The sequence below is a fragment of the Mus musculus genome, chromosome 10 (genome assembly GCF_000001635.26).
Source record: "Mus musculus strain C57BL/6J chromosome 10, GRCm38.p6 C57BL/6J".
Lineage (NCBI taxonomy): Eukaryota > Metazoa > Chordata > Mammalia > Rodentia > Muridae > Mus > Mus musculus.
Genome location: NC_000076.6, coordinates 84,316,454 through 84,338,803, shown reverse-complemented (window position 1 = coordinate 84,338,803; position 22,350 = coordinate 84,316,454). Strand labels below are relative to the sequence as shown.

The window sequence follows — 22,350 nt, the reverse complement described above, 5'->3', positions numbered from 1 at the left end:
TCAACCTTCCTAACATTGTAACTCCTCATATTGTGGTGACCCCAACCATACAATTATTTTTGTTGCTCTTTTATAACTGTGAATCTGCTACTGTTATGGATTGTAATGTAACTAATTTTGGAGTTAGAGGGTTGCCAAAGGGGTCTTGACCCACAGGTTGAGAACCACTGCTCTAATAGCTCTGACTAGGGAAGCAGTGCAGGCAATCAGATCCTCAGCCAGAACATTAGCTCCCAAACCTTGAGATCTAGGTAAGACTGGCTCAAAACCCATTCCAGCTCCCAAGCAGCCCAAGTCAAAACACTTATCATCATCATCATATTATTATTATTGTTATTATTATTACTATTATTATTAATTTTATGGTGCTGGGAAATCCAGGACCTAGAATATGGTCAGCACACACTCTACTAATGAACTAACGGCAGCACCACAGGCTCATGTCTCCCTAAGTGTTCTTGATATTACCAAGATCATTTTCTAAACAGCTGTTCAGAGACTGCTTTTGCTGGAAAAATCCAACCAACCCTCCTCCCCTCAGCTGCTGATTTATCACTTGTTGGGTCCATAAGGTAAATACACGCAGACTGAAAACTTGGCATCTCTGCCTTCCCATTTGTGCCTGTTTACCTCTCCTTCATAGGTATACGTTAATTACCTAAGGAAGATCCCACCCCTTAAACCACCTCATGCCCCTGCAAGGCTAAAAGTACAAAGGCAAGTCATTGTTTTAAACCTGTGGTCTTCTAAGACTCCAGAGCAGCCAAGCCTCATGGGATAGAACCTGTTGGGAGCAAAAAAAAAAAAAATAAAAATAAAAAGGGGGGGCTGGGGCTGGCCCCGGGGAAGTGGGGGGAAGGGAAAAGAGGCCCACACCCCACCAGAGCTTCCCTGTTCTCTGGTCAGTCAGGCGTGGGAGGGCTGCTACCTACCCTATCCACTTATCCCTGGGTGGGCATTCCTCTATCCTACTCTTCCGGGGGTGGCCAAGGGGCTCCCCTCCTCCCGGAGCTACCTTGCTAAAGCCCCAGGGTTGTGGGAGAGAGAGAATAGGGGAAGAAGTTCGCAACACTGACCAGAGTGTGCAGCGGCCCTTGAAGGAGCAGAAACACTCTATGGGTTAAGAGCTTTATTATAGAAATGCAGGGGGAAAGAGAGAAGGTAGGAGAGAGAGAGAGAGAGAGAGAGAGAGAGAGAGAGAGAGAGAGAGAGAGAGAGAACAAAGAGAAAGGGAGAGAGGAGAGAAGACAAAGAGAGGGGAGAGAGAGGGTAAGAGTGAGGGGTAAGAGGTAAGGGCGGGAGAGTAAGAGAGTGTGGTGGGAGCTGAGCACCCCTTTTTATGGTCTTCACTGTTGCTAGGTAACTGGGGAGGAGTTTAGCCTGAAGGTCAGAAGTTGGGCCATTGTTTATGTGACTACTGATCATTCTTCTCTTGTGGGGGCTGTGGGAGGTGGTAACTTAGGTAGGGGCCGGAGCTCCAGGAGCATGAGGGAACGCCTACCATGTTATGTAGGATCGGGGTTCAGACCTCAGCTCGACTGGATACCAGCCTGAAATTCCACACAAGAACCCATCCCTATCCCTCCCTACCCCCACCCTCACCCCCAACCCCACCTCCATCCCCACTCCCAACCCTGACCCCTGCCCGTGCCCCTACAATACTGCATCTGTAATGAGAGAGGCTGTGTCCTATAGCAGAGATTGTTGTTGTTGTTGTTGTTGGTATTGTTAGAAACTAGAGTAATGCCTTCAGCTACGGCAGAGGCAATGCCTTCCTCCTCAGGTCACCTCTCAAAACCATAACAATGATGATCAAGCAAACTGTGTCTTGACCAGGACTGTTCAATTGCACAGACCCATCTGCTTCTCTTCCCATTCTTCCTCGGCTTAAACCTGACGCTTGAGTCTGCACCTCAGAGGTGAACTGCGTTCCTTTGTTTGGTTCTATTCCCCACTGAAGTAGTTTGTATATGCTTGGCCCAGGGAGTAACACTATTAGAGGGTATGGCCTGTTGGAGTAGGTGTGTCGCTGTGAGTGTGGGTTCTAGTACCCTCATCCTAGCTGCCTGGAAGCCAATATTCTGTTAGTAGCCTTCAGATGAAGATGTAGAGCTCTCAAGCTCCTCCTGCACCATGCCTGCCTGGATGCTGCCATGCTCCCACCTTGATGATAATGGACTGAATCTGTGAACCTGTAAATCAGCTCCAATTAAATAATGTCCTTTATAAGAGTTGTCTTGGTCATGGTGTCTGTTCACAGCAGTAAAGCCCTAAGACACTCACCATTGTGTGTCTCTGGGATGGAGGTTGGAGCCCTGCTTGTGGAGGCTGCTGGACTGCTGGTTTACTCAAGAACACCAGTTAGAATGGTTGACTTGAGGTTAGCCTCCTAAATCTGGCTCCCAGTTCCTTCTCTGTTCTGAATGTGCCTTCCTTTACCTTGGCCATGTGTAGGAGGCAATGCAGAGTAGAGACTGTGACCAGAACCTCTGAGGTCAGATTTGCCTGTGTCTGCCACCTACTAGCTCTGAGACCCGGCCTCTTAACTAACCTTTCTATGCCTCAGATTCCTCAGCTAGAAATTAGAACCACAATTAATTTACGGTAAGGATTAAATGGGCTTGTTTGTGGAAATTCCTAGAATTTCTCCTGGCACATAGTAGGTCTAGGTTAGCTGACATTTGTATGTGTTTGAGCTTTTGTTGAAATTTTGAGTTGTCAGAGAGAACTCAGGCTACACACACAACTGCAAACAAGTCAAAACACTCAGTTTGCCATTCCTGACCTTAAATGTCTGTTCAGTTTCTAGCACTGAGTTTCAGTGAGCCCTACTGTGTGTGGTACTTGTCTCTCTTCCTCCTCCCCTCATTCTTTAGCTAGAGCTTCCAACATGGAGGCTCCAGCTGGCTACAGGGGACTGTAGAGCTTTCTAGTGCAAGTCCTACAGCTTAGTTTTGTTTGTTTGTTTTTGTTTTTAAGTCATTCTAGATTTATTGCACCTATGAAAATGGCTGCTGCTATCTATTTCGCAGACAGTGGAAGATGGAAGCATCTAGACGTTGTGTTTGAGCAGTCGGCTATGGGTCTGACTCAGTAAGTCCTGAAACTGTGTTGGAGATGAAATCAGGTTTATTCTGGGCTGTTATGCAACCCTGGGCAAGCGTCTCTTCTCTTACAAAACAAAGGAAGCCTGCCTGCTGACCTGGCATTATTATGAGGGTAGAAGAAATCCAGGTTGCATGCCATCTCTGTTTGTAAGAGCTCTGTGACCTCCTGCTAGCTGCTTCATTTCTCTGGGTCCCAGTTTCTTCACACATGAAACATGACCTTAAGCAAGACAGTTGCCTTCACTGGGCTGTTAAAAATGTCAGTGTGATGATGTATTTAGAGGTGTTCATGTATTGTCAAGGCCTGATTGTACTGTGGGCCTTTAACAGTAGTTACAACTTACTTGACTCAGTCCCATTATTACGATTATGGCAGGTATTATACAGGTATTATTGCCCCCCCATGTGTGTGTGTGGTGTGGTGTATGTGTGTGTGTATGTGTGTGGGTGGGGTGTGGGGTGTGTGTGTGTATGTGTGGTGTAGTGTGTGTATGTTTATGTGTGTGGTGTGTGGTGTGTGGTGAGTGTGTGTGTGGTGTGTGTATGTATGTGTAAGTGTGGTGTGGTGTGGTGTGTGTATATGTGTGTGAGAGTGTGTGTGTGGGGGGGGGTATGTGTAGTATGGTATGGTGGTGTGTGTGTATGTGTATGTGTGTGTGGTGTGTGATGTGTGGTGTGTGGTGTGTGGTATGTGTATGTCTGTGTATGTGTGGTGTGGTATGTGTATATGTGTGTGTGAGAGAAAGTGTGTGTGTGGTGTTTGTGTGTGTGTGTGTGCGTGTGTGCATGTGTGTGGTGTTTTCCCATGCATGTGTACATGTTCATGCGTGAGGGAACCCGTATACCTCAGAGAGCATTTGGAGACCAGAGGATAAACCGTTGAGTTTGCCCTCACCTTCCATCTCGTTCATGGCAGGCTTTTTCTTGTTTGCCACAGTGTTATATGCTCTAGGTTAGTTAACTCATAAGCTTTCGGAGCATTTTCCTATGGGGCAGAGTTAAGGGGTGCCACCAGCCACTCACTGACCATGCTGCTGCTGAGTGTGCTTGTGTGGAGTGTGGAGTTTTGGGTTTTATCTTGAACACTAGTGCACCAGGTTTAGTGTTTTGAACAAGTAGCAATTATTTACTTTCACCATTACATATGAACAGTTTTATCAATACCATGTATTGGCAGATCTTTTCTCTCCTCTTCTTGCTGCAAGCCTTAGCTTTTAATGGCTAACACATCTCTTTAGTCCTTCCCTTCCCTATTCTAATGGGAACAGACACTTTTATCACAAAGCCTACCCCTATTATAGGCCTGTTTCTGAAGTCCATGATGTATTTGCTGGCTTAATTGAATCATACACCTCTGTGTTCTATTGCTCTGTATTTGAGCCAGTTCCATACTGGCAAAGAGTGGGTGCTCAAATAACACAATAAATACTTTAAAATGAGTTAATGCAACAAATTACAGCAATGTGCACCTTACTTCAGGATTCTGGTATTTCTTAAATGTACCGCTACATCTGATCTATTCCTATTTTCTTGAGGTTTTGCATTTCGCATAATGAAGGTGGAGGAGAGATTTATGTGTGTGCTTGGTCCTTGTTCTCCTATGGGAACACTGAGCAAGTTCCAATGCCTTTCCATCGAGTCATGTCATGTTCTTTCTACAGAATTTATATAGATGTTAGTGACAGCTTTTATTCCAACTGTTAATCTCAGGACACCAACAAGAGGTTATAAACCGAAAGGAAACAAAGATTTAGATCTGTCTGGATCATGGAAGAAATTTCTGGAATCTGAGGGTTATAGGAAGCAGGAGTTGGTGATCAGATGGCACAGCTCAGTGGAGGCCCATAGGCATTCTTCCCAGGGTCGGAATTATGCAGTTAGACAGTGTCTGGATGTGAAGTCCACAGTACATGAAGGTGAGTATTTGTCTTTACATGGGGCATCTGCACATGTGTACCTGAGAGTGTAGTTTGTATGTGCATGCATATAACATGTAAGTTTATGTATATGTGTATAAATCTGTATGTGTTGGGTGAGGATACTGAAAATATTTCTGCAGCTCATTACAGAGCTGACCAGGACACTGAAGGGATCACCTCAGCCTTCCTGAGTGTGGTGGTTTGGATGAGAATGGCCCCCAGAAGTTCATTTACTTAAATACTTGGTCCCGAGCAGATGGAATTGTTTGGGAAGGATCAGGAGGTGTGGCCTTGCTGGAGGAGGTGTGTCACTGGGCCAGGCTTTGAAGTTTCAAGACTCATGTAACTCTTAATTCTCTCCTGTTCCCCAATTGGTTCTTGATCTATCAATAAAGATGCTAGCAGCCAACAAGCTGTGAGGAGTAGGCGGGACTTCCTAGTCCCCACAGACAAGCTAGTAGACTCAGTAGAACTGAGAGGAAAGGAGTGTTTGCCATGCTTGGGAGGGAGAAAAAGCCAACCAGCCATGTGAGATCTCGGGCAGAGTGGCCATGAACCACTTCTCCAGGAGGAAGGTTGGGGTGTTGAGCTGGGACTGAAGGTGACTGAGCAACTGAAGTTGAGGTCAGATTTAGGATGCTGAGCTGGGAGTACTGTGTAGGGCACACTAGCCATGGCAGATTGGAGGCACACAGTAATTGAGCTATAAGGCAAGTTGAAACTGAGCAATGTGTGTGTTTCTGTTTTTCATCCATGGACCCAGTATTCTCCAGGTGGGGACTGGTAGTGTGGTCCACCTGGGGCTTAAGGTGGGGTAGCAAAAGCTACACACAATACCATCCAACCTCAGCTCCTTGTTTCCAAACTGTGCAGGTGACAAAGAGTTGAAGTGGCTCTATTGCATATGCTCTGGGATTTTTTAACAACATGTGGATATGTGTTTTCCCCTAGGAACTGTGGTCCTCAGTCACAAGTCACAAGGCTTAGATAGCCTTCAGATCCAAATAGAAATCATTCCATTGGGTCTGCATATAGGTGCTGACTCCTCCCACCTTATCCATCCCTGAGCAGATGAAGTGCATCTTTCTCTGGAGCAAACATTGGAGAGGCAGTACTAGTCTAAGACACTGCCCATCAGATGACAGGAAGGCTTCAACTATTCTCTCTTGCTGGAACTGTTCTCCAAAGTCTACCAATGTTCCCACTGAGAATTATTTTCAGTGGGAAAAGTACTTTGAGCACACTCACAGCAAAGCTGCCTTGATTCTCTTCTTCATTAAATATGCAGGTATGGGTAGCATACCATGCAGGTCTACAGAAGAGATGCACATATGCTGCCATAATCTGCTGGCTCTCCAGCAAAGAAGACCTGGGCATTGTGTCTTCACATGATGGAAATCAAGTGAACAGTGTTGTCTCTCATAAGGACACTTATTTAATTGTAACAGCCTCCCTACCTTATTATTATGTTTTAAAGATTTACTTTTTAAAAAATGTGTGCTGGCTTTTTGCCTGCGTGCATGTCTGTGGGAGGGCAGAACCCCCACAACCCAGATACCTCCCACTGAGCTCCACCTCCTGACACTGCAGTACTAGGCTATATGTGGATTATGGGGACAAACTCAAACCACAGTAGTGATAGCAGCAATTTTTATATGAAGTGTTGTTTAAGTTTTCCTCAGAGAGGGATCCCCAGACTCAGAATTTCATACCTTCCTTTTTTACTGATCTGGTGACATAGGCCCTCTTTCTAAGCAGCTGAGTGTCTGGAAGCAATCAGTAAGACAAAAGTCACAGTGAGTCTACCTTCATGTCACCTTGAGGATCTGTCTTGGCTCTAAACACAGAGCCAGCATCCCAGAGTGACTGCCTGATCTAGGGGCCTCTTAGAAATGAGTCTATTATCCATTAACAAGCCTGGTTATTTTATGGACCAATTAACCAGGAAGCCATGGATGGGATATTCTGACACTGTGAAAGTCTACCTCTCTGTCTACATCTTTCTGTTCTCCCCACTATAATCTAAGACTTTGCCACCGTTTAACACATAGTCAATTTGGCTCTGCATCTGAAGTTTGATCATTTGACTATTGCTTGGCTCTTGGTCAAACCACAGGGGAGGCCACTAGCCAGTGATTAAATCAGGGCCATGATTATAATGGTTTTATGTGAGTTGGGCCTCTGTTTATGACCCCACTGCTATTAGAGTGCAATGTTCTTGTAATGAGGTATAAGCCTCATAGACATAATCATGAGAAGCAAGTGGTCTGGGAAACATTAGGCTGATGGAGTTGGTATTTTGGCCATTCACAGAGGTGTGGAAGAGAGTGTGGGCAGAGAGGTGAGGGGATGGGTTATTGATGAGTAGAACTTAGGTAGCCCTTCCTGTTAGGCACTGTATTCTGAAGTGATCTGAAAGGCAATGGCTTAAGACTTTATTGCTATGAAGAGGCATCATGACTAAGACAACTCTTCTAAAGGCAATCATTGAATTGGGGCTGGCTTACAGTTTCAGAGGTTTAGTCTACTATCATGGTGGGAAGCATGGCAGCATCCAGGCAGACATGGCTCTGGAGGAGCCAAGAGTTCTACATCTTAATCTGAAGGCAACCAGGAGGAGATTGGATGAACATTTAAGACCTCAAAGCCCACTCCCACAGTGACATACTTCCTCTAACAAAGCCACATTTCCTCCAATAAGGCCACACTCCCTAATAGTGCCATTCCCTAAGGCCAAGCGTTCAAACACATGAATCTATGGGGCCATACCTATTCAACCACCACAGGCGGTATTGTCAGAACACAGGTGCTTCCAGAGGAGTCACAGAGAAATGAAGAAAGTGGCCCTTGGTCACACAGGACACCATGGATGTGTCTGTTGGAGAGACGCTTGGTGGTGGTAGTGGTGGGGTGGTATTTAGATGTCCACCATGGGAACTGTTCCCAGGTGGCTCTCCTTGATAGGAGGAAGTTCTCAGACATAAGGCATCAGGAGTTATCTTTTCTTTGAGTGGAGAATCATTAAGATTGTTTGGGGGGTGGGTGCTGGGAGAGGCAATGGCTTAGTTAGTTAAGTGCTTACTATAATGTATAAGGACCTGAGTTTGAATTCCCAAGACCCACATAAAAGCTGGGTAGAGTGGTTTGTGTCCCTAACTCCAGCACTCGTGGAGAGTAGACGGGTGGATTCCGGAAGCTCACTGGTCATCCAGTTGATGAGCTTCGTGTTTAGTGAGAACTCATGTTTCAAAAATAAGGGAGATAGTAATAAAGACATTTACCACCTGAACACACACACATTCATACATGCCAATGTCTACACACCAAGATTGTTTTGGGGAGAGGTAACTACATTTGTGTTTGTCTTAGCTCACTTTCTGTTGCTATCACAGAATACTGGAGACGGGGTCTTTTGTTGAAAGGAGTCTACTTAGGCTCTTGAATCTGGGAGACCCAAGAGCTCAGTGTGAGTATCTGCCAGATTGTGATGAGGTCCTCACATCATGGCAGCGAAGGGGGAATTAGCAAGCGTGAAGGAGGCAAAAATCCTAGGGATGGTCTGGCTGTGTAAACAGATCACAATTCAGAAACTGGTCCAGAGCTCACTCTCTGAACCGATGCTGTTGAGTCCTTCATGACAGTAAAGCCTCCAACCCAGACACCTCTCACTGCAGTACATGCAGGCTATGGGGACATAGTCTAATCGCAGCAGTGACAGCGGAGATTCGGCTGTTGGGCAACTTGGTGAACATAGTGCAGCTTCCTGAAGCAGCTACATCTGCTTTCCGGAGGGCACAGCATAATTCTGTACATTCACTTCTCTGCCTGAGTTCCTTAGCCAAGGCCTTGCCTCCATCTCCTCAGGTTCCCACCTAGTCTGTGGTATCACAGCTTGCTGCTTTCTGTCTTCCTTGCACGAGCCTCACAGAACACACGTTGTTTATTTGGGAGAGGAAATATAAAAGAAAAGAACATGAGGCAAGGAGGGAAGAAGCCAATAAAGAGTGAATTAGCGTGATTGCCCACGGACAACTAGAATTTAATGCTCCTCTGGGCTCCGAGATCCAGCACAGCACACCCTTCAGGGTTATCCTGCCCTAGGGCAGTGTGGCCGTCTTCTTAGGACTTTGGTGAAAACATTCAAAGGGTTGGAAGTCTGGTGCCCAAGATGGCATAGGACTATCACTGTAAGAAGGTAGTATTAGGTCCAGCCTCTGCTCAGGTTTTCTCTCAAACACCAACAGGTCCCCACCTAGTCATCTGCGAGTCCCTAACTAACAGACACCCTGGTGCCAGGACTCTCACCTGAGGAGTGTGTTAGTACCAGAGTGGGTGTCGGCATAACACATTCTGTTTCCACTCCCTTCTCTGACTCCTGCCTGGGAATCGGAGAGCCTGGCTGCTGTCTTGTCAGGAAGTGGCCCCATGCACAGGCCAGACTCCTACTTCTTCCTTTTGGTCTCTGAAAAGAGAATTCAGAGACCATGCCATATTGTTTCTGGCACTGGGGCCACACTGTCTTTGGAGTCCCCACCATTCTGTTGCTTCTCTGTATCTCTGGCTCCATGGTGTTAATAGCTTTCCTAATAATCTCCTTATCTCACACCCCCCACTGTAATTCATTTCAGTGTCCTCTTGACCACACCCCCACGCTATGCAAAAACCTAACAATCACCCAATGATATTTAATATGATGAGAAAATAAGCCACAGTTTGTGTAAAACCTAGCTTAGGAAAACACGGGCCATGACTCCTTATGGTATTGTGTGTGTGTGATTATTAGAAAAAGTGTTAATTGTAGAAGGTTTCTGGACCTACTATGATCACAAATTAATTCAAAACAGAGGGAGCAGTGCATCTCAGGTACATCGAGCAGCGCTTGCCTGCATTGCATTTTGAGACTTTCCTGCAGTTTTGGGTCTGAACACGCAGCAGGAGTGCTTTGCACTGCATGTGTGGTCAGACCACACCGCATCAGCAAGTGCTGCCTGCAAGACCTCTGCTCAGATTGGGCACATTCTATGTTCTGCATTTCATCGTACGTAGTTTTCTACCATTGGCAAAATGAACAACTTAGGTATGGCAAACAAGGACTTTTAATACCTCTGCCATTGCTGCTTAGTGCATGGCCATCAAACCAGTCTACTTTTACACTGTGCTGCGCTGGAATGTTTGACTTTAAAAATTGCTGTTTGAATTGTTAATCTGAGTTTCATTAAAAAAAAAAGTCACTCAGTGCAGTTTAGCTTGAGGTTAAGACTTAGTTTCTGAAATGGCCTTAAACATCCTTTTCCCATTTTGTACTCTATATTTGTATCAGTGACATTCTCAGCATTGAATATTATAAAATTGAAATATCAACCAAATCTGAAAAAACATGGGAGATACACTGCATCTCACAGTGTTAGATATTAAAAAAAATATTTAAATTTATGCAAAAGTAAAAAAAAAATCTATCCATCTCATTACCATGCAAATTTGCCTTAATCTTTAATGAACGGTAAATATATGTATATAAAGTAATTGGTTTAAGATAATTGTGTTATGATGTTTGCTTGTATACCTGTTTTATATACATGCACACCCTGGGGCACGTAAAAATCCTTCCCGTACAAAGGGGTCACAAGTAGAAAATATCTAAGAAGCCCCGTCTAAATCTGTGTGAGGAGGGCTGCTTGTTATCTGCAGCTAAGGCTTCGCAAGGACAAGCTCTGTCACATTAGTTTGCCATGTCTTTTCCCTTCCCCTAACTCCCCATCCTGCCAGCACAAGACAGTTGCTGCTGGGAACAGGGCTCTGTCCACCAAGTCGGGAACACAGTCCCGCTCTTGGAACCTAGGCGTTTCCAAATTCAGATAAGACCTGATCTATTTGATTTTTTTTTTTTTAATGATTAGATTTATCAAGCATTCAGTCGGGCAGTCAAAAGCTTCTAAATACTAATTACTTTCTGCTTCCATATTGAGCTGTTGGGAAGCAGGCAGCCATGAGATCAGCCTAAGTTTACAAACGACAACCTAACTTAGTAGGAAATAAATAGAAACTAAATTAAGAGCACAACTTTTTAAGAGTAGCTGGGTTTCAGCCAGTGACAGGCCACACCCATCAGGCCATGCCTCCAAAGACAAACATCTTGCTGTAATTGGTCAAGTTATCTGTGCTTTTTATTTCAGATGCTGCAAAGCAAGAGCTCTTATTTTTTGGTTCTGAGAGCTGCCCCCTTCATGAATCAATCTTAGCCCAAATAAAACCTTTTTTAATGTATTCAACCTAACAGGGCCTATTGCTGCATTAAAAACCATGCAATAAGGCGAAAGATTTATACGATCTGAAGAGAAACCAGAGGAGTTACAGAGACAAAATTTGGAGCTGTGATGAAAGGATGGACCATCTAGTGATTGCCATATGCAGGGATCCATCCCATAATCAGCTTCCAAATGCTGACACCATTGCATACACTAGCAAGATTTTGCTGAAAGGACCCAGATATAGCTCTCTCTTGTGAGACTATGCCGGGGCCTAGCAAACACCGAAGTGGATGATCACATTCAGCTATTGGATGGGCCACACGGCCCCCAATGGAGGAGCTAGAGAAATTACCCAAGGAGCTAAAGGGAACTGCAACACTATAGGTGGAACAACAATATGAACTAACCAGTACCCGGGAGCTCTTGTCTTTAGCTGCATATGTATCAAAAGATGGCCTAGTCGGCCATCACTGCAAAGAGAGGCCCATTGGACTTGCAAACTTTATATGCCCCAGTACAGGGGAACGCCAGGGCCAAAAAGAGGGAGTGGGTGGGTAGGGGATTGGGGGTGGGTATGGGGGACCTTTGGGATAGCATTGAAAATGTAAACGAGGAAAATTCCTAATTTAAAAAAAAACCATGCAACAATCTTCTGGCTTAAAATAATGGTTTTATTATCTTCTCATTTCTTTGGAAGAGAAAATTCTTTGGATTTGGAAAGGACTGGTTTAGTACTTTTCATGTGGTCACAGCCTGAATATTGAAGGACTAGTGTTGGTGAGAGCTGGGTGGACATCTCTTTCTCTCTCTGCAATCAGAGGGTCATTCAAACTGATCTTTGGGTAGAAGCTAGCTTCAGCTTTCTTCCAACAAGACGACCTAGGGAAGAAGCTGCTTGCATGGCCCCGTGGAGATGCAGAGTGAGCATCATAATGGGCGAGGTGGTTTTTGAACTGCCTTTTAGGATCTGCTCTCAGAACTCATGTGGCTTTACTTCTGCGTGCTCTGCTAGTTGAAGTAGTCAGGAATGTGAGCCCATATTTAGGAAAGGAGAATAAATCCCCACTGCTCACAACATTCCTGAAAAGCACTCCAGAGGGGTCATAATTGTAGCCATTTTTTTTTTTTTGAGTATTGAATCTTCCTTCTATTACCGGGTAGTTTATAGAGGTCAAGGGCATACAGAATGAAAGCAGAAAGTACTGATGCTAAGTATTGATACTAAAACAGAAGATGAGGGTCTGAGGCAGCTTATGCTTCTAACCCTAGTACCTGGAATACCAAAGGAGGAAGATGAAGAATTTGGGGACAACCTGAGCTACACAGTGATTTCCAGACTAGCCTAGGCTCCAGAGTTAGACTCTATAAAAAAATAAAAATAAAAAAAAAACAAAGAAAAACACAAAAGAACAGTACAAGAACTTGTTAGTAAATGCTTATGAGTAAATGTCGAATCAGGAAGAAAATGGAGTAGATATGTTTCAAGGAACCCTGGGTGCTGCATTTGGAGGGTGGCGGGCTAGAGAAGGAAGGCCCAGGAACAAGAGGTGAGGAGGAGTCCATTTGTGGATTTTGAGCTGGATTCATATTGATGAATTCATTGATATTCTCCGGGCGGCAGATAGAATCTCAGTGGAGTGACTGGGAAGCAGTTGCTTACAGCTGCGTAGAACATCTGCATAAGAATGTTCCATAATAAAATGCTCTGAGTGCTGGGATATAGCAGAAGGGCTGGGTTGTGGGACAGAATGATGATAACCCAAATAAAGAGGCTGCAAGAGTAGGCACAGAGCAGACTGCCAAGCTTGCCTGAGACCCATAATCCCCTGAAGCACTTGTTGGATGCACAAATCCCCAGGACCTGCCCCAAGCTGCCTGCATGAGGCTTCTCAAAGGAGGGGCATGCGAAACCCTATTTTAAATAAATGTCTCAGGTTTATGGTGATCAGGCAAGGCTGGAAATGCCTGGGAAGTGCCGACAGGACTCTGCATTGCCCAACACTAAGGGTCTCATTCACATGCCCAGGGAGAGGAACGCTGGCAACATGCTGATCTGTCTATTACCCTCAACTCTGCAGTTAAGCAAATCTGTATGTGGACTTGAGATCCACTACATTCTGTTGTGTGACCTTGAGAATGTTCAACTTCTTCAATCTAGGTTCCCATCTGTAAAATGGGTATAGTGATTGTCTAATAAAGACATCACTATACATGTACGAACACATTTTAAAGCCTGTTCTCCCACAATTAATGTCAGGTTTGACAATGTAATGGTTTAAATTTGATTTATCTCCCAGAGGTGTATGTCTTTTGGAGGCCATGGAACCTGTAAGAGATGGAGTCTGGCTGGCAGACCACCAGGATGGGCCTCTGAGGGTTACCTCCCCCCACCCCTGGGTCTTTCCTGCTTCCTGGTCTGCCACCTTTTACACAGTTGCTATTCATACTGCTGCCACCACGGACCTAGTCCTTTGTGGTGCCCTTTCTCAGCTGGGATGGATTACAAACTTCTTAAACTACAGCTCTCTCCTCCCTCACGTTGTCTCTGTCACAGTGACACAAAAGCAACTGATACAGAATATTGGTACTAGAGATGTGATTGGTCACTGAAAGCAAACCTGGCCATGCAGGTTTTGGTTTGTAGGGCGAATGTGTAAGGGCTTGGAAGTATGGACTAGAGAAATGCCAGAGTGTCGCAATCTCTTCCTAGTGGTGATTCTGGTGGACATATCAAAGACCAGAAAGGTGACAAAAATGTGGAAGGTGAAGGTCTGACTCGTGAGGTTTCAGAAGGAAGGACGTCTCCAAGGAATTGGACATGCTACATTCCACTGCAGAACTTATAATATTTTGTCTACGTTCTGCAAATTTGAGTAAGGCTGGACTAAAACGTAGAAGGGCAACTTCTGTAAACGAGGGGCATCTCACGACAGAACAGTGCTCAGCCTGTAGCACAGTTATGGCTGGCTCTTTCTCGTCAGGACAACAGTGAGAATTCACCGCTAAAAGCTGAACAGGAAGATCTCAGAAATACTCAGACTGGGAGTCCCAGTGAATTCAAACCTGTGCCCAAAGCAAGTGCAGACAAAAGTAGCCTCAGCTGCTCAAGAGATGAACGGTGTTAAAAGGAATCAAAACATTTTACACTGGGACAATAGGAGTGGTGCCCCAGGGGGAGGGGGTGTCAAGGCTCCAGGGTGTGAAAATGCACTCTTATTGGAAAGACTTTCCTACATGCAGGGATGCTCTGATTGACTAAGGATGCTTGGGGAACTGCTTTCCAGGTTCAGTCACACAGCCATTCAGAGGCGGCCACGGCCCAAGGCGGGGGGCGTGGCTACTTTCAAACTGGCAGCAAAACTATGCTATCCATGTGGCCCTGGTCTTTCAGGCATGCAGTCATGGAAGTCACCATCAAGAGTTTGGGGGAAAAAAAGTACGAGGTCAGGCAGTGTGAGCAGGATTGGAAAGTTGTGAGAGACTGAATGGGGGGAAGGGAGGCTCAGTAAAACTGAATGGGTAACCTGCATTGCTGTGGAAACACCACAGTGTTAGAGATGCCGGGCATGTGGGATGTCTGCAAGGAAAAGTTTCCCAAGCAAGACAGAGCCAGGCTCAAAGAAAGACCATGTGTATCGCAGGTGGCAGTCCTGTAGGGCGGGACTGCCCAAGCCTGTTGGAGCTCACGTCATAACACTGTGTGCCCCAGATGCTGGACTCGGAACCACAGGATCTGATGTTTCCCCTGCTGGGATGCAGCCTTGGTCCAATCTTTCCTTGTATTCTCCAGCCTTTTTTCCCTTTTTGGAATGTTCCATTGTATATTGGACTTTCCAATATACATTCCAATCATATATTGGATTTTACTGGGGCTCGCAGTTAAGAAAAAAAAAAAAAGAGTTTGCCTTGAGTCTCAAGAGATACTTTGAACTTTGGGCTCTTAAGGCGATGAGAACTCTTGATATTCGACGGCGTTCTGCATTTTGAAACACTGATGAGCCTTTAGAGAACGGAATGTTTTTGGTCTTAATAAAAAAAGTTATTCCCCAAAGGCTCATGCTTGGAATGCTTGTCTTCTGTTTGGGGATGCTGTAGAACCTTCTGGAGGTGGGGCCTGGCTTAATGACAGGAACTCTAGGGATAGGACTTTGAAAGTTTTAGCCAAACATCACATTCTAGTGTCCAGTCTGCTTCCTGGGTCATTATCATGTGCCCTTCTGCCACCATGTCACCACCTTCGAATCCTCCCGTGTGATGATTAAAATCCTTTTCATCCTGTGAGCCAAAGTGAGTCTTCCCCTCACTTAAGTTTGGGTTTTTTTTCCTCAGTCAGGTATTTCGGTCAGAGACAAGCAATCATGATTAACAGAGACACCAGCTATAAATGCTTCAAGTCAGGTGACACCCACCTGGAATCTCCACAGGGAAAAGACAACGTCCTCAACAGGGCTGCCCTTAGCTGCAAGCAGAGTCGCAAGACGGCTTGTAGTGTTGTCCAACTTGGGTGCCAATGCATGGACTCCCACCACCACCGCTCCCTCCAGGTTTGGTAATTAGGCAGACTGTAGGAGGAGTGAGTCAGCCTACCTTGATTGGAGGCCCACACTGGGCCACATGCATATGTAACCGTAGCTTCTGTGCCTGCTAACCCTAGAGTCTGCCTGGCACCCAGAGACAAATGATAACAGAATGCATGACCAGAACAACCAATCAGATGGTGCCAGCTACATAGAACAAGCAGTCTTGGGCCAATTGGGCCCAGATGGAGGGTATAAAGGCACGCCCTAAATCCACAATAAAGGAGTCTGCTTCTGCTTCTCACCTGACTCCCAGAATCTGTGTCATTGACTCTGAGCCTTCTTACCCTCTATCTCCATCCCGAGGGGCTGAGGGCTAGGGCAGCACCAGAGTAGGTCATAGCACTCAGAAACCGCTGTATTTTTAGTGATTATTTTAATTTTATTTGTATATATCCTATCCTATCCTATCATAATGTATCATATCATCATATCATATATCATATCATATCATATCATATCATATCATATCATATCATATCATGTCATGTCATATCATTATATAGCTCAAGGTCTGGAGATCCTAAGCACAGAAGCCTCTGCCCCATGGAGTTAGAGTATATGTCTACCAACCAGGAAGTCCTACCAGCAGCTGTACTGTTCAACATTTTTGCTGAGGCTTCATGGCAGAGGCGGGACTGATTAAATCCCTGGCCTGTGATCGTGTCTGATCTCTATGCCTGTGTCCTGTTCTCAGATATAGGGAGAGGTTGCCTGTCTAGCCCTCTAGTTACTTGACAGCTTTTGGATCTTCTGGCACCAAGCTCTAGACATAGAACCATGGCAGAACCTGTCAGGAGCGCCCTCCTCAGCATCACAAAAACAGTCTTCACTCAGGAAATCTCAGCAAGTTGAAATGCCAGCAATGGGGTACAATGGTTCTCCTGTGCACGTATGTACTCTCTCACTTCACCACAGCTGCGTCGTTTGCTACACGCAAGTTCAGATGTGGCCAGTGGTCGATGCTGGACGAAGGCAGGAACCTAGCCCACTGGAGGGAGACAGGGCAGTCTGGCTAGTCAGACTAATTGAGAAAGTTAGCTTTGAAGTCAGTAGAGTATGTCTCAGTCTATAATGTAGAGAGGTGATTGAAGAAGGCACCCAGTGTCAACCTTGGGTCTCCACACAGATGTCCACCCATATGTACCAGCACGTATACATGTGCCTACATACGTGAGAACATTCAAGCACAGATCTTGTACTCACGTACATATACTACAACAGCAAAGAGAGAAGAAATGAATTCCTTTCTCTTTTCTGTCCTATGTCCTACATAGGGACAGATAGATGGATTGAACAGGAAGAAAGGCAGCCTCCACAGCCAGGCAGCACAGTGAGGACAAAGTCCAGGAAAGAGTTTCTGAAGATGCCTGAAACTGCTGCAAATTCGGCTTGGGGTTGCTTCTATCAGAAGCTCTCAATGTAAAGTAATGCAGACATTCTGATGGGCCATTTTCTGTTCTTGACAGAGATCCGATGGTCTTAGGTACCTTGCCCCTCCTCTCATCATCAAAGAAGCCATAGACCCAAGGTTCTCAGTCTTGTCCCTGTTGGTGTTGAAGACTCAATAATTCTTCATCAGAAAGGACAGCCATCTTCATCTATAACAGTATATGATAACCTAGCAACTTCAGAAGAAAAGAAACTGCTAACTCCAATGTCAAGGTGCTAGTACCTTGAGGTGGTCCTTAGTTATATTGTCATATGTATGTGTGTGGGGAGGGATGTTGAAGGGCAGTGGGAGAGAGGGACAAGTACTCTGGGGCAAATCCCACTCTAAAGAGAATAAACTCACTTCCAAGAGAGCCACACTCATCTATTAACATTGGCAGAGCCCTCAAGGCCTTCATCCCCTGAAGACCTCAACACTCTGGCATTAGGGACCAAGTTTCCAGGGTGTGGGTTTGGGGATGAATATAACAACCACATCAGTTGTGCGGTGTTGTGTGATGTTTAACAATAATCTTGTCCTTCATCCACCTAGATTTCCTGGTGTGACAATGAAAGTTTGTATATTGACATTGCCAAATGACCCTAGGAAGAGAGAGAAAGGTGACATTGCCCTTGAGGACTACTGTTATGTGTAAGAAATCCTAAGCTACCACTTGTCCCTTTTCTTGGGCTTAGATAAAGATGAAAATGTGGTTTCTCAGCATCCATCCAAGCGATGCTGTGCAAGCTCATAGGCTGCAGACCCTCAGTAGTTTGGCTCTGAGCATACTTGGAGCAGATATGTTGGGGTACTTGGATGTCTTAGGAGATCCAAGGGTTGTTGGCTGCGGGGAAGTATAAAGATGGGCAGCTGGCTAGAAAGGCATGTCAGAATTACAAAGTGGAGGAGGTCACACTGGAAGAGAAGGGATGGAGGATTCATGCCAGTCTATCCTGAAATGAGCCACCCTTCCCATGGAGCAGGGAGGGGATATAGGGAGAGATGGCGATCAGCAGGCTGCTGGTGGATTGCCTTTGTCACGGCAAAGTATCCACAGAGTATCTAATATCCACTGGAATGTCTCCCTCCAACAACGTCAGGTATATTGGTGCTGATTGAATACAAACTCTCTTTGTCCCTGCTCTGGAGGGATCAAAAACAAATGGAGATAGTGACAGTGGCTGGGCAAGGGTGGAAAGATACCCTGTGTCCCTCTGCACTGGAGATGCCTGGTGTTGGTGAGGCTGAGCAGGCCATGGAGGAGGGGTCCAGAGATGAGGAATAAGTTTTGTTTAGCTATTATTCTATTACTGTAAAGAGAAGCCACGACCAAGGCAACTCTTACAAAGGAAAGCGTTTACTTGAGGGTTGCAGTTTCAGAGGACGAGTACACGATCATCATGGTTTGGGGCTTAGAAGCAGCAGTGTTGGGAACATTTTGAAAGACTAAATATGTTTTTGGCATGCAGTTTTTCATAAGTTTGAGACCAGCCCTGTCTACACACCGAGTTCCAGGCCAGCCAAGGCTGACTGAGAGATCTTAAAAAATTTTTTTTGGTTTAGCAAACAAACACGTTGAGATGTTTTATTATTTTATACCTATGAACCAATCATATTTACAAAACTATTTACATACATGTATCTTGGTCCTTTATTGTTGAAGTTATTTTTTCTTTTACTTGGAACCAAATCAGGCACAGAATACCAGGGCATTTCATTACGCAATCAACATAATGACCACCATTCCTATCAGATAAACACCCCTTTTACTTGGCATAGGTTACTTCCTTGTGGATAGGAACTCAGTGTTCGGTGGCAGCAGGGGTGTGTGCGGGGACTATTATAAAAACAAAACAAAATAAGCCTTACATGGAATAAAATTTATCACTTCAATCACCTTTAAAAAGTTGTGTGTGTTGGGAGATATCATGTATGTGGATACTGAGGAGGCCAGAATATGTCATTTTATCTTCTGCAACGGGAGTTACAGACAGTTGTGAGCCAGCCACAGTGGGCACTGAGAACAGCAAGTGCTTTAAGCCATTGTGCCATCCCTTCCGCTACTTTGAAATGTCAGGGTTAGTATGTTATAGTGCATCCACACTGCTCTGAAGCAGAGTCCTTTCTCTTGAAGGCCCCACTTCTCAACACTGCTGTGTCAAGGTTAAGTCCCAGCACATGGACTTTGGGGAACACAGTCTTCAACTAGCAGCTGTCCTGTGCACAGTGGGGTGTTGAGCATCATCTCCACCTCTCAACCAACCCATGAGATCCCCACATCTTTTCCATCCTGCGGAACTGAATATCTATATCTGTTAAGTCACACTGCAGGCTCCCCCTTTCTTCAGCCCCAGCAGCCATGCTGTACCTCATATCCTGTGACCCTGACTTTTCTAGGCACCTCATGGAAGTAGTTTATACAATGTTAGTCTTTTTGTGTTCAACTCACTTCCCTTCGAATACTATCCTCAGGATTCATCCATGATATAGTGTGTGGTGCGAGTTCCACCTCTACAAGGCTGGCAGGACCGTGTTGTGCATTTGGTTTGCTTTTTGTCCCTTGAGTCATCTGCTGCAGACACCCGGGAACCGTCTACCTTTCTCTACCTTGAATCATGCTGCCATGAAACATGGATATGGAAACTGTTCCAAGACCCTGCTCTCAGTTTCCTCATTGCTACCCAGGAGTGCATCTGCTGGATCCTGTGGTGGTTCTATTTCTAGTTTATTGAAGAAACGTTCACACTGTTTCCATAGCTGGCCCACCACTTTGCAATCCCACCAACAGTGCTGTTTTGCTGGTTTTCAAGAGAAAACAAGGATGTTTATTTTTAATGAGCGAAAAGAATTCTCTTTTCTTCTCCTTCTTCGACTTCCTCTGACCTAACCAACAAAGAAGACGTCATCTAGGTTAAGATTTTCCTTGACCCCTACAGAATAAACCAGCTTCCCATGGGTATGTCCCACATTACTCCTGCCATGACTGGCTTCCCATGGGTATGTCCCCCATTACCCCTGCCATGACCGGCTTCCCATGGGTTTGTCCCCCATCACCCTTGCCATGATTTCTAGGCTTCACTGGCATCCTCTGCCTGTCTTCCCCAGTGCACACTGTGAGGGAAGGGCTGGGTTTGCCTCCTCCCTCCTGGGTCTTCCGGTCCTGTTAGTTGGTGCCTAGTAGGCGCTAACTAAATAAATTTCCACTGATGAGAGAGGTTGGGGGAGCCCCCTCCCCTAACCCTTCCCATCCCTTCCCTCATTCTCTGTTCATGCTGTTGAGCAGCCTATTGGGGAAAAGGTCACAGATGATGGAAACATGGAAGGAGAAAGGAGGTGAAGAATTTTGTGCAAATGAACCACATTCAGAAACAGCAAATTCACCACATTCTTTAGGAGCCTGTGAAAATCCGGCAGACAAAAAGGAGTCTGTGAGTGGGTGTCAGATGACGAGTGTAACCGTGGATGGACATTTGTTTCGAAGAGAGGGGAAAGAGGTGAGGGGTGGCTGTGTCCTCTTGGATGAGAGAGTAGTCTTCCAATTTTGAAGTGTTTCTCTCTTCTATTAAAGGCCTAATTGATGAGTTGAGAGGATTTTTCTCTCTTGGAAAAGAAAACCGTGCTGTCTTGATGTGACAACAGAGCTGTCTCTAAAGAGAGAGTCATCTTGTAGCTAAGATCCTAGAGGAATTCAGTCCCATACCTCACATGCTCAGAGAATCCCTGGACAATGGGAAGGTTTAGTCTTTTGGGTACCCCCTTTTCAAGATGTGTTTATTTTGAAGTTGTTGGAGATCTGTAGGAAAGATGTCACTGAATGGAAAGATTTTCTGAATATCTCTCACCTACCTTTCCACAGACCAACCTCTGTGCCCACTATCCTTCCTCTGGACGCAACATCATGTCTTTCTGAGCGGCTTGAGAAGGCACATGCGCCCTTGTCACGACACATTTCCACACAGAAGCTCGGCTGGTAAAGTTTTTGTTTTGAAAGCCTAAAGGCTTGAGTTTGATCCCCAGCATCCAGGTAAGAAGCTGGGTATGGTGATTTGAGCTTGCAATCCTAGCCCTGGGGGATCTTTAGATCTTGCTGGATGGCCTGCCTGACCTAACCAACGAGCTCTGAGTCCTTGAGAAGGAGAACATGCCCCTCTCAAAAGGGTGGCCAGTAACTAAGGAATGACCTCTGGTCTCCATCCACAAATGGATGAGCAAACACACACACACACACACACACATGCTCTCACACACACATGCTCACACATGCACACACACATATACACACAGTTCACACACACACATGCTCACACATACATGCTCACACATACACATGCTCACACACACATACATACACACACAATGCTCCCACACACATATAAACATATACACATGTTCTCACACACACATATACACACACATGCTCACACACTCATATACACATATGCTCACATACATATACACACATGCTCACATACACACATGCTCATACACACACTAACGCACAAATGCTCACACACACACACATATGCACATATGCTCACACACACATGCTCACATACACACATACTCACACACACACATACACACACATGCTCACACACACATATACACACACATACACAGACACACACACCACACAAGTGGATACTTCAATGTACATTTCCCTGAGAACTATGCATGCTCTTATGATGATCAAAATTAGGTGAGTTATAACAGTATAAATTTTCTAGCTCACAGATGTTAGGAAAAAATTGACAGCAATTTAACAAATATGAGCAAAGAAAAGCTTCTGAGGGGCTCTTGATGTGTCCAGGGCCACATGTTGGGCTTACGGTGACATCCCCCTAGTTTCTTTCCATATGGAACTGTCCTCGGACTTTGTGGTCATGACCTTGATGTTTTTCCAGAGCATGTGACAGTGTTTTTTGTTTTGTTTTGTTTTGTTTTGTTTTCAGAATAGATTCCAATTTTGGTTTATACAATGTTTTCTTAAACAGTTATGCGACCCTTAGTGACAAGTATTTTGGGTTTTTTTTGTTTTGTTTGCAATATATGGCTTGTGGCTGTGTG

General features: G+C 45.2%; 1 long non-coding RNA gene across 1 annotated transcript; it reads left to right on the top strand.

Annotated features, from left to right (window-relative positions):
- The first annotated feature begins 3,054 nt into the window (after nucleotides 1–3,054).
- Gm46201 lies at nucleotides 3,055–21,484 on the top strand. Its single transcript, XR_001779691.1, has 2 exons — nucleotides 3,055–3,093; nucleotides 21,140–21,484. It is a non-coding gene; the product is annotated as a predicted gene, 46201 (long non-coding RNA).
- Nucleotides 21,485–22,350: the final 866 nt, after the last annotated feature.